General features: G+C 44.8%; 1 protein-coding gene across 1 annotated transcript in view; it reads right to left on the bottom strand.

The window, feature by feature from the left end:
- The window catches only part of TC2N (tandem C2 domains, nuclear), a 243,432-nt gene extending 231,093 nt beyond the window's left edge, over positions 1–12,339 (bottom strand). The window contains exon 1 of the mRNA XM_085626516.1: positions 11,711–12,339. The gene's annotated coding sequence lies outside the window, so the exon portion shown is untranslated. The remainder of the gene's footprint in view (positions 1–11,710) is intronic.
- Between the last annotated feature and the right edge of the window lie 736 nt (positions 12,340–13,075).

Here is a 13,075-nt window from a genome sequence, read left to right as displayed (position 1 = left end):
ATTATTTGAGCTGACCCCCAAGCCTTTCTCTCTTGTCCTCCCTTCCTTGTTACGAACTAGAAAATATTCCATTGCACGACATGTAATAATGTTTTTCCGGGCGCGAGCTCGCCTGCGCTGGGATTTGCGTGCCAGGAGTTGGCAGGTGGGTACGGTTAGGAAATACACGCGTGCACAAAACAGGGAAATTAACGAGAGAATGCCTTTTCAACCTCACTAACACACGCGTCACCTTCCTGCCCTACATCCAGCGCCAAGTGTTTCATCATTGGTACAGCGCTCGAGCTCACATCCCATTCCAAATGCAAAAGACGTGACCTCGCGACAAGCACCAGGTGATAAACCACCACAGCCAATTTTCAATCGTATGCACGCGCACAGGACTTCGGGTCCAAATCGTGGCTGCTGGCACGTCAAAGCCCGTGCGCAAGCTTGGCAGTAGGGACTGCAAAAACAAAATGCGGTTTTACCTCCAGGTGGTTTTACGGGGTGATTCTGAGTTCAGCATGTCGGAATGGAGAATAACTAGAAGTGGACGAGTCCAGTGCTTTTAAATGGCAAAAAAACATGAGTGCAGGTACTCACCAAAATAAGCAGTGTACTCGGGGTGGAGTTTTGGGCGGGCTTAAGGGCGGTGCTAAGGCAGGGCAGGACTAGGGTTTTTTTACCTTTCTATGCTTTGTATCCAAGAAATATGCATACATTGTAAGAAGGGCTGATGTATCTGCCCATGAGTTATTACACTAATAAACATTTGTACACACTTACTAATAATTGTTTATTGTTAATCAAAGTCCTCATTTTTCAGCAACGTTAGAATAAGAAAATATCGAGGAAAACAAAACAAAGTTCTAAACGTATGCCTTGTGGTTTGCATGTATTTCCTTGATGCTGGATCAGAAGCGGTTTCTTGGGGAGGGGAAGTTGTGGGTGGGGGGAGGCCCTAAGTGTTAAAAATAAAATCACAATGACATGATTTCATTGCCATTTTATTTTGAACACAGCGCAGCTCGCAGCAGACACCAGTCTGCCCCAAGCCAGGAGAAAGGGTGACAGGTCCTCTTATGCCGACTGGCAGCATAGAGGACTGGTCAGACACTGCAAAGTATGCATGTCAGTTTGGCCGGCTGCCTTACGCAAGCCAAAGTGACATGCACAATTTGCAGCTATCCACTCAGCAGTTTTAGACAGCTGGGTGGAGAGCAAGCATGGGCATCCAATCCTGTGACTCCTCTCAGGTTAGTTAACCACATGAGAGCAGCGTCTGGATTGGTTAGGGTAGCCCATGAATAAGTATCATTTACTTTAATTTTGTTATATATTAAGGGGCTCATTATGATGTCACTCGGTCCTGGGACCAAACGACACCCAGTTGGCTGTCCCGACCGCCTCATTAGGATGCGAGCGAACACTGTGTTCGGTCGCATTCCAATATTTCACTATGGGAGCATGCATTACGGCTGTAAACCGGCCATTATGCATGCTCCCACAGTGAAATGGGAGGTGCGGTTCATCCCTGCACCACATGGCAGACAGCTCAAGGTGCCTGTCACAAGGTGCAGGGATCAACAAGGGGGCACCATAGGTGACCCCTGGCCTCTAATCGGAGGCCGTGCACCAAAGGGGGCCCTGCTGAGGGACCACAAACACGCTTTCTGACATGGTTTCTATGTTGGACAGACCGGCATGAAAACCATGTCTTAAACCGTGATCGTAATCTCAAGGGCGGAAAGACCTGCCCTTGAGATTACTTGCCAGCTTCCGACTGGCGGACAGGCTCTCCGAGCTCGTCAGAAGCCAGCTGGAATGACCGGCCGATTTCCTTTTGGACCGCCTCCAACATAATGAGGCGGTCGAAATGAAACCGAGCGGCCCGTTACGATGTGGCCTTAAAGGCTCCAACCGCAGGTCGGAACCTTTACGGGCCGTATCTTAATTGGCCCCTAAATGTGTAATGCATGTAATTAGTTTATGTTTAATTATGTGGGGTTTGGAGGGTTGAGCTGTTTTTATTTTGACTTTTGGTTGTTTTACCTTGGGTATTAGAGGGAGGTGTTGTCTAATTTTGTGTTTTTTGGAAGCGGTAGGGCACTTTGCTCACCCCACCACTTTCAAAGGCGACTCGCAGCCCCTATCAACCACTGAGCTCCACACTGCCCCACCACCTATTTACTTTGACTGCTGGCATGAGGACTCAGTGTGTCAAGCTCTACTAAATGACCTCTTTTTGAGTTGCATGTTGCGATTTTGTACACCACAAGAGCATTCAGCTTTGTATCCTTCTGAGGTCGGTAAATAGGAGTTCCAATCATTTGGGGAATGCTAATAACTATCATAGAATTGGCAGTGTGATTTGAAGTGCTCAGTAAATTAATATGTTACCATTATTCTTGCCACTTCTTCATCCTGCACTGCTTCTAACACCAAACTTTCCAACCCACCTCCCACAAACCTCTTTCAAACCTCTGTATTATCATACAACCCTTGCATTCAATTTAAGTGCGTACTTTCAAATAAAGGTACAACAAGGCCAGTTATCTTAGATGACTTTTACTCAAGGTACCCTAAATGCCCATGGATAGTTACACATATTGTCCCACTGGGAATATTGGTTGTCTTCCAGTGATGGGTTCCACCTCCATAAAACCCTGTACACCACCACTGATTCTGTTTCAAGCAGAAAGCGCTATATGTATTGAAATCTATTTGACAAATACCATAGAGAAATATGCAGAACAACACAGCCATGTTACCTTTAATACTACTCACTTTCACCATTCCCTTCTCCATGGGATCTTTAAAAGGGCATATTTCTTCACTTTACCTAAACGAAAGCACCTCGCTGCTCTATGCCCACAACAAATGGGAAAAACATCACTTTCCAGAAGACACAGTTGCCCTAGCACTATTTTTCTTTTGCTGAATTCATTGGCCCAATCAGGAAAGACCTGGTATTCGTGGGTGGTAACACCACACCTGGAATCACTGGGTGTCCATAAACCTACAGAACCCTATGAAATGAGTAATATTAGGCTGAATTCTGTGCTAATGCAACAATTTATGGCTGGTCAGCCAGTAATTTCAGGCATTTATCTATGATAAGGACCTCCAGGTATAGCCTGGCAGGTCGTCTGTCTAGTAAAAAATGTTAGATCACCTCACCCAGGAATAACGGGTGTGGTAAAACCCCACCACCTCTAATTCTTTTTGGTTCAAAAACTCGACATTTCATAATGAAGTCTTTACATATTAATTACAGTACTTTTTCCAATTTTAGATACCACTTTGTTATCAAATGTCGATGCTTCTCTACCAGGAGGATGCTTTATAGGCGGAAGTGAGGACATCCATCCGATTGGCTGTGAAGATTTTATGGTTGCTCAATGGCAATAGAGAAAAGCCCTTAACCTTCTTCAGTTGGTGAAGGGGCATTTATGGCAATGAGCCAACAAGTAAAAATAGTACCAGTTATTGTGAGTAATTACAACCTTAACTCCCAAATACGCTTACCTCATGCATGATGTCAAATGACAGCTTTAATGACATCACAAATCACCCCATCATTCACATCATTTACTATAGTGGTTCTTGAGGCCTCAAGAGTGAGTGCCTGGATTGGCCCTCTTCACCAAGAGGCCACGCAGTGCATAATCTGGAGCTAGGGGATATGTTATGTTATTTTACTGAAATTTATAGCGCACACAGCTACTCATGAGTGTCCCGGCGCGAGAACCAGTTAGAAAGAAACAGAATGGGGTTGAGGAAGAGTGTCCTAAGGCGAACAGCAGGGTTTTTAGTCTTTTCTTGAACATAGAAGAGTCGTTAATGCTGCGTAGTTCAAGGGGGAGCAAATTCCACGCTTCAGCTGCTTTGAAGGAGAGAGAACTCCCTCCAATCCTTGTCCGCCGAAATCGAGGCTAGGCACTTAGAGTCAGAGCACAGATGCCTTCGTGGAATATAAAAACTAAAGCGCTTCCTTAGATAAAGAGGCCGTCAACCATAGAGAGCTGAATGGGCAATCGTGAGGGCCTTACATTTCACTCTTTGGGCCACTGGAAGCCAGTGCAGATCCCACAAATGATGGTTAACGCTGGACCGTTCAGAACATGGTCCAGAACATGGCTTAAAGTCATCCCTGCACCTAGTGCTTACTGCGCATGACCAATGGTTGGACGCAGGAAGTTATGTGGTCATTGGACAAAGCAAAGGCCAGCACTCCATTAATGGCTTTGAGCAATAATGGAGTAATATCTGATACTAGTAGTCATGTCACCAATGTCATTTGTGATGCCAACAATGACATTATCTGTGAGGTCAGGAGCAGTGTGGTGTGGTTATATTTGCTGCTGTGCACCAAAGATGGTAAACTTCAATGGTCTTTAGGTTTTGAATCCTAACCATAATGTCTCTTCAACTTCAGTTTTCTTAAAGGAAAAACTATATAGATGTGTGTCAATCCATTTTAAAAGCTATAATTTATGATAATCTCTTCAGCCAGTTATGGTATAAAGAGTGCCATTCCTGCATGTAAAAGGCACTGCTTTCATGTGTTTTCGGTATTTTGATGATTGGAATAGAGTGTCAGACACATGCTTGGCAAGATAGTGTTTGGGTTAAACCTTTTGTTACACAGATCTATAAGCAGTCTTATAGTCACTGCTTCAAGTCACACTGGACTGAGTCATCCTGTCATTTGTTTGTGCTGTTTAAAATTAGTATCACTGAGCTGAGTAATGCCTGTCGCAATACACTTTCTGCTTATCAAAAACAAGCTTTTACAAAGCCAATATGTCTTGCCTTTGGGACATGTTGGTTCTGCCAACGGGTTTTCACGATGCTGGGCAGCAGCAAAAGAGGAAACAAAAAAAGGCACTATGGCGTAGCTACGTCAATTTGTCGGCATGCGCACTATGTATGCGTGCACCTAAACAATGTTGTTCCTGCTTTTTTTCTCTTTACTGATCCAATTTGGATTTGTAAATAAAAATTATAAAAAGTAGTGCAAAAGCATTTATTCTTTTTTCTGAAAACGAGTTGGAGAAGCAAAACTTAGGGTGCAGTTTGGGGTAAGCAACACAGAGTGCAGTGGAGAGAAAGCAACTTGTAGTGGAAGGAAGCAACACAGAGGGAAAGAAAACAACATTGGGAGAGTTGAAGCAACACAGAGGATTGGGGTGGAAGCATCACAGAAGGTGTTGGTAGGGGAAGCTGCATGAAGTGGGGGAAGCAACATGGGCAAGAGAGAAGAACGTGGAGTGTGAGAGGAAAGAGGAGCACAAGGGCTAGAGAAAGGAATGTGGAGCTGGGGGGAGAAGGACATAGGCGAAAAAGCAACGCAGGGATGGAGAAGCATAAAAAGACAAGCACAATACAGAGGGGGTGAAGAAGGATTTAAGCAAGCTAGAGCAATATGGAGCGCGTCAGGAGGAGAAAGAAAGTACACGAGAGAGACAGCTGGAAAACACATGCATTCCCATGTAGTGCTCAACCGAAAAGAAAAAAGTAGTGCCCAAAAAGTATGCCATGAGAGGACACAAGTAATGGTGTTTTTTATGTACTGAAATGTCTGCAATGTTTAGAGGATGGTGATTTCATTCAAAATGCCTCAATCTTTGTAAGTAGAACGCTTTATTTCACTTCATTTAGGAGGTAACAGATATACCACTTTCTATCACCTAGTTAAAACAAATGAAGTATAGAGATCTGGACCAACGCTTTTTAAACATGTAGAATTTGAGGAGGGGTCTATTTTCCCTAATCAATTTAATGAATTCACATTGAGGGTTACATTTTTAATTATTTCTGTTTTGCTTCTGCTCAGAATCTTTGCTGTTTTGGTTCTCTTCTGTCTTGGTTCAAGAACTTTGTTGTTTTCATACCCACATCAGTGTACTTTTCTTGGTTTGTGTTCCCTTTCTTTTGCGCTTCACTCCAGGTTTGTTCTGTTTTTTCACTTATATATGTGCTCTTTATAGCCAGTGTTAGATTTTGTTCTACTTAGTTCATCGATCTGTACACTACAATCAACAGTGCAGAGGAAGAACATTTTCTTGTCTCACGGTTGAATAACAGCGCCTACACGATGGTTGTGAAACCAGAGGAGGGGGGCTTTTAAAGGCTCACTCGGTGACCGTGTAGTTTCTAAGCAGGCGAAAGTGAACGTCTATGAAAAGCGCCTTTCAGAGAAGAAACAATGAGCTAGTGTACCTGCAGAGGGGTGAGGCCGGGATATTGGTTGCGATCACGTCTAAGCTGCTCACCTTAACGTGTTAGCCCAAAACGCACATCAGCTGATTTTTTAAAATAAAAACGGAAGGGAGCCGGATAAAAAAAACGACAACTACAAAAAAATCGACTTGATAGAACACCCTGAACAGAAGCAAAAAAGGCTGACTGCAACCTTAAAGGAGCCAAGATAGAGCCTGAACAAACTTAACACATGCGGAAAAGAACATAAATAAATAAAGACAGAACTAGGTCAGAAGTACACGAGGACCTTAAAAGTACTAGAACACTGCCAAACAAATTCTAAACAAATAATGCAATCAAAACAGTCAGACCCCTGTTTAAAAGGTTCTAGACTTGATACAGAGCAAAACCTGAAAAACAGTACCAATCTAAAACAGACCACAAATAGTCCAAAATAGCCCTACTAGACACTAGCAAACTAAATAAGTGCTAGAAAGACAGAAAACAGGCCTTTACAATTGAGAAGGAAAACAGAGTAAATCCGAAAAGATGCTATGTAGAGCAAACTCGTAGCTGAAAAAATCACAACAGAATCAGAAGAAGAGTGCAACACAACAACAGTCAGTTAAAAATCATACCAGAAGACAATCAAAACAGAAAAGCTTCTGAGTGGAATCGAATGGAAAACCAAAACTGCTAAAAAGAGAATTGGAACGAAACCCCAAGCAGACTATAGAAAACAAGAGCTTGGCCAAAACCTGAACAGAATCAGAAAAAGCATGAAGAAAACTAAAACAAAGCCTAAAAGCTCATGCCGAACCCAGGGGCAGCTCATTCACGTGGGCGGAGGAGTGTCGCCCCACTGCTTTCTCGCAATGCGAGAATGAGAAACATAAAATGGTATTTTAAATACCATTTTATGTTTCTGCTTCTCGCACTGCGAGAAAGCAGAAGGGTATGCCTGGTTGGGGCAGGTGGGTGGGCGGTCCTGCAGGAGTCCAGGGGAGGAGTGGCTTGCCCACTCCGAGTGCGATGGGGCCGATCAAACCAGTCATACGCACTCTGCATTTTTTGTGTGTAGGCTGCATGCAGCCTACAGAGAGAAAATGGCCTCCCCATAGAAGCCTGTGGGGTAGGCGTCCTAGCCAATCACAACGCTGCCATTACAGCATTAGGATTGGCTTAGGGGAGGAGAGGAAGGCTGTCTGCTTCCTCTAAGGCGGCGGTGCAGAGAGAGGAGACACGACACTGGCGAAGGTAAGTTTATTTTTTTTTAAATTACCTCCTCCCAGCGCGACACCTCTCAACTCAACACCCCCCCCCCCCCCAGACCCGCGAGTCATGCCGGCCATGACTGGCTGAACCTAATCAGAAGCTTAACAGCACCAACACAGAACCAGATCAGATTCTGATGAGAAACTGACGAAAACCAGAACACATCATTAAAAACTCTTATAAGAATTTGTTTGTGACGTATTAGGACGTGGAGCGCTTTCTTCTGAAGCAACTTGGCCGAACACTGCATTGATTGGACATTTCTTACGAAAATCCTGGATTTTACGGTTACATTGATACCCATACTTCACATCATTTCTGCAACAGGATTCTTCGTTATCGATACCTATATTAGTACACGATGGATGCTTGACTCCTATTAGGACACTGTGCTTTTCCAACTGCCGGTCTGAACACAACCATACTCAATATCGCCCTGAGGAAGCCTAGGGTTAGGCTAAACGTGTTGGCTGCGCTTATCTGTATTTTCTGAAGAGGAACAGAATAAAAATAAAAGCAAAAGCAAAAGGATTGACTTGTCTTGGTTTCTTTTTTCTCTGCAAATCCATTTGTTTCCAAGTTTGAACCATCATTGCCTCTCATTTTGTGTTGAAATGTGTCTAATGTATGACCTATTGGTAGCTGCTCATTTGAGGTGGGCAATTCTGTTTGTAAGACTATGCTCACTCCAGGTGGTGTTGTAACAGGTCCCCTAACTGCCATTGTCTGTTCTGAAGAGAAATTGACCTCTTTCTGAACCAAACCAGAACACAACATTAAAAACTCATAAGAATGCAAACAAGACCAGAACCAAAAAAGGAAAGGAGGCAGAGAAAAACCTATAAAAATACCAGAAGGGGGGGAAGTATGAAAAGATCCTGAAAAGAACCAGGGCAATAATGGTCAGAACAAAGCCAAAGCAGAACAAAACCTGAAAAGAATTAAGCCTGGGCAAAGCACTACGCTACGCTCGCGTAGTTTGCGAAGTTCGCGCTACTTCGCACTACGCGAATTGCACGTAGCACAGTGCGAACACGCGTAGCGTAGTGTTGCGTAGTACTGTGGTCATTTTTTGCTTGCTCGCGGTCCTCAACGTCAAGTTGGCGACCGCGAGCAAGCAAAATGACATCCCGGTGAGACTTTTTCCTTGTTCGCGATCAGCAACATCAAGATGGCGATCGCGAGCATGGAAAATAAACCTCCCGGCGAGATTCTCAACGCGAGGAGGTCAGGTTTCTCATTGCGAGTGGTCGCGTATGCTCGCGACCGCTCGCGATGAGAAACTACCAGTTCGCGTTGAGAAAGCTGCCGCTCGAGTAAAAATCTACTCGAGCAGCAGAAAACTACAGCTCGCACTGTGCAAGATGCCATTTTCAATGATTGCACAGTGCCCGTTGCTTGTCCGCACTGTGCAATCATTGAAAACGACATCTGGCACAGTGCAAACAAGGTACTACGCAGTTCGCGAAGTGCTACGCGTAGCTCGCGTAGTGCGAACTGCACTTTGCGTAGCTTCGCGAAGTATTACTTCGCGAACTACGCCCAGGGTTAAAAAGAATCAGACAGCATAGATAGTTACTTAACAGGAGCAGAGCAGAGGTTCAACACAGTCAGAACAATGGCTGAATAGATACACAAAAGTAGCCCATGGGGGTTTGAAACGAGCTACCTTAGAGGCTGGACAGAAACAGGGAAATGCAGAGGCTGAACATAGTTACAAAAACATAGAGGAGCCAAAACAAGGCCTAATTACAACTAGAACACGGAGGAAACTAAAAATGCACAGAAAAGAGCTAACAAAATAATCAGAGCAGAACCAGGAGAAACCATGGCAGTGCTTAAATAATGAGAAAGCCTGTGTGGAAAAGAGACGCACCCAGATCCTTTGAGTACCTCCAGCGTGAATATCAGTTACATGACTCCCAGCGTTTTCGCTATCTGCGTCTTATGCACGCCTTGCGCTCCCATGTGCGTCCTGACTCGCTCATTCCAGAACACTCCCCAATGGAGGACCGGCTTCTTCTCGACCCCATCTTAGGTAGGCCGACCGCCACCGTAAACTAATAAATAACATGCCTGATCCCTCGGCGTCCCTGCGGGAGAGTTGGGAGGTGGACCTCGGCCGCCTGGAGGACGAAGATTGTCGGGACGCCTTGCAAAGTCCCCGCGAGGTTGCCATTCGGATCAGGTTCCGCCTTGTGCAGTTAAAAATCCTTCACCGGGTATATTACCCACGAACCCGTCTCTTTGCGTGGGGCAGGAGCTTGTCTCCATTATGTATGCGAGGATGTCAAGAGTTGGGTACATTCTATCATATCCTCTGGGGCTGCCCGAACATAGTACCTTTCTGGACGCGGGCTGCGCGTACAATGGCGAGGGTGGTGGGCTCCCCGGTACCAGTGGAACCTAAATGGCTTCTCCTCATGATTAAAGGTCCCACGGATTGGTCCAGGTATCAGGAAATATGGCTCGCCTTGGCCAGTAGTTGGGGGGCGCAGGCGCCCCCTAGGTGGGATCAATGGTGCAGGGACCTGGATTGGTGTCAGAGGGCCGAGGAAGTTATCTATAAGTCCCGGGGCTGTGTGCGCAAGTGGAAAAAAGTGTGGGGGCTGTGGTGGAGATATCAGGCGTCTAGCAGTGGGGGGGAGGGGGGCCAAGTGTAATGTGTTATTGCCCCATCATGCTGATTGATGTCTATCCTATACAGGGGTTTCCCCCTTTTATCTTGTGATTTTAGAAATGTACTGTATGAGACAATGAGCAAAGTTAATAAAAAGATATCCACAAAAAAAAAAATAATAATAATAATGAGAAAAGTTCGCCGAAAACCCGAGCAGGACTAAAAGTACCCCAGAACAAAATCAGGGCAGAACTTGAAAAGAATAAAAACGGAGCTAGAATTAAAACAGACGCTGAGAATATAAGCAGAACAGAACTTGAAAAGAATGCACCCAAAAGTGAAACTAGATCTGAAAAAAATGAACCCTGAATAGAACAAGAACAGACGGTGACCTGTCCCCGAAACACATCGTAATAGAATCAGAACAAAAACTGAGTAAGAAAAGAGTCAGCCTGAAATAGAGGCCAGAGGCCAAACAAAACCCACAAAGAAACACAGTCACAAAAGAACAGAACAATGACAGAATCGAAATAGAACATGGGCCGGAAAAGAGCATAGGCACTACAGTTATATGCAGACTAAGCACAAACAGCGCCAGAGCCGAGAGAGCGCTTCTAGCCACTTAGGGACTGTTGTAGTGCCCATGCTGATCCAGTCTTTGATCATGGCACTGGTTCTGTTCTGGCACTGTTGTCATTCTGCTCCCATGTTGGCTCTGCGCTGGTTCTGTTCCAGCTCTCTTCTCTACTGTCACGGTCGCATCCCGTGGTGTGTGGCTGTTCTTTTTCTAGCATATTTTCGTTGTTCCGACCTCTACTCTCTTGTAGTGCATCTCTGTTACGTTCTACCACCTTCCGTGCACCTGTAGTGGTTCCTTCATAACTCTGTTACAGACCTCTTCTGTTCCAACGCTGTCCTGCTCCTGCACCTTGTTGACTCTGTTTCGGTCCTTTTCGAACGAATAGCTTTACATTGCTCCATCTTTGTTATAGTTTGTTTTGATAGTAGCTATTATCTGTGATGGGTAATTGTTTTTGGTTCTCTTCATTCTCCTTAGAGCACTGCGTAGGTTTTGTTTTGGCTCTGTTTTGTTGGAGTTGTTTTTATGCTCCAGGTCTCATCCACCCACCTCTGTTGTGTGGAGTTTTAGGTTCTGTTTTGTTTCTACTACGCTTCTGTACATGCACAGTTTGATAATATAATCCTGTTTTAGCTCTGTTTTGCTAATGTTCGGTTTTGCGATGGCCCTCCTGTTTTTGCGCGGGTCGACAGCTGCTCTGGTTGGTTCTGTTCTGACTCTGCCTGGCTTTCTTCCCATACTGACCAACTATGTCTCTGTTTTAATAATGGCCTAATCCCCACTATGGTTCTTTTGTACATCGCTGCAAGCTTCTTTTTTTGTTCGGATTTTGCCTTTTTATCCCGTAATTTCTCTAGATTTGTTCTGCTCTACATCAATTAGGGTCTCGTCTAGCGCTTTCACACATTACCCCGTCCCACTGTCCCCAGCCACGCACTGCACCACACTTCTCCACAAAGTAAAGCCAGCGCTCACATTGCTGCACCTTCTGACAACTGTACACGTTACATTGTTTGCTTTCCTGCTGACGCAGGAATGAAGATTACCTTTCAGTCACTTGTTGGCATTGTCCCTCCGCCAAGAAATCGCCAAATCCACCTCAGCGCCAACCGCAGCGCAGCCTGCTTGCCCCCGTCAGCGCCGCGTTTCAGTGGGAGGATTCCAGGAGCCAGGGCAGTGAAAGGGACGGAGAAGTCCAAAAATAAAGAGTGAAAATGAGTGAAATTTGGAAAGTCTTTCTGGAATTCATTGCAGCCTTCTTCCGCTCGAGTATAAAATTGTTGTAAAAATATTTTATAATAGGGAAATATTAATCTGCCTCCAAGTCAAAAAAGTAACTTTTCAAAAAGTTTTGGGTAAAATATGTTTTCGAAATTCCATAGGGAGAAGCCGTGCTGTCCGTATTAGATGTGCAGGTACTTTCCTGCATGAAGATAAGAGCGGTAGAAGGCTTTGGGCAGAAGGGCAGCAGAGGCATGGAGGGGGCGCTGGTCCAGGCGGCAGTGAGTTCCACTGCCCCCGCTGCTGGCTTCTAACCTGCAGCTCAGCCTCTACCTCCGTGAATACAGCTGTCACCGCTCCTGTAGCCATGGAAATAGAGGAAGGACACGGGGAAGGGAGCGCGGTGGCAAGCGTCCCATAACAACCGCCTCCCCCCGCCTGCCGTTAAGAACCTGTCACCTTGAAGTTGACAAACGTAGCAGTAGCTTAGTAGACGAGTAAGGTAAGCCACAGTTTAGCGGAACAATTTATTTACAAGCTTACTTAATCTAACTCTTAAATTAAATTTATTTCGACGTAGTTACAAAGTTACTACATTATGATACATTTGGAATCCTAATATTTACTTATAATGCTGAGCAACTTCAATAATGTATAATTTTTTTAAAATTAAACTGTAGTCATTTGCACTCCCCTAAGGCAGGAACCTTTGATACACTACATATATATATAACCCGAATAAAACAATAGTAAGCGCTAGTGCTTCAATATGGACGTTCTGTTTATAAATGCTGAATGTACACCGGCTCGTTCTGTTTATTGCAGTCAATGTATTCGTACACCTGGCCTCTCTAGCTGACTGAGCGCATCCGCGGTCCTCAGCTGTTTTATCAATTCCTCGATCACCACAGGTCTTTTTGACTGGCTCTGCAATCGATAGCCCACATGAATCCAAAACGAGGGTTGCTGCAAGGGTCAACAGAGATGGACATGCCATCATGGAATACATTAAACAAGGCGTACTTTAAGATCTCAATTAGGTACAGTGCCAACCGAGGGATATGTTTGGGGTCGAATCAGTATTATAAAGGGTTTTTGGGGCCATAAGAGATTTTTTTTGGGGTTAAGTGAAGAGTTTTTCTGGGCCAATTAGGGGTTAGGGTTTAAATAAACAGCATTGTAAGGGTCAA

Source organism: Triturus cristatus, chromosome 9 (genome assembly GCF_964204655.1).
Source record: "Triturus cristatus chromosome 9, aTriCri1.1, whole genome shotgun sequence".
NCBI lineage: Eukaryota > Metazoa > Chordata > Amphibia > Caudata > Salamandridae > Triturus > Triturus cristatus.
The sequence above is the reverse complement of the archived record's forward strand: the minus strand, read 5'-3'. Positions and strand labels throughout refer to the sequence as shown.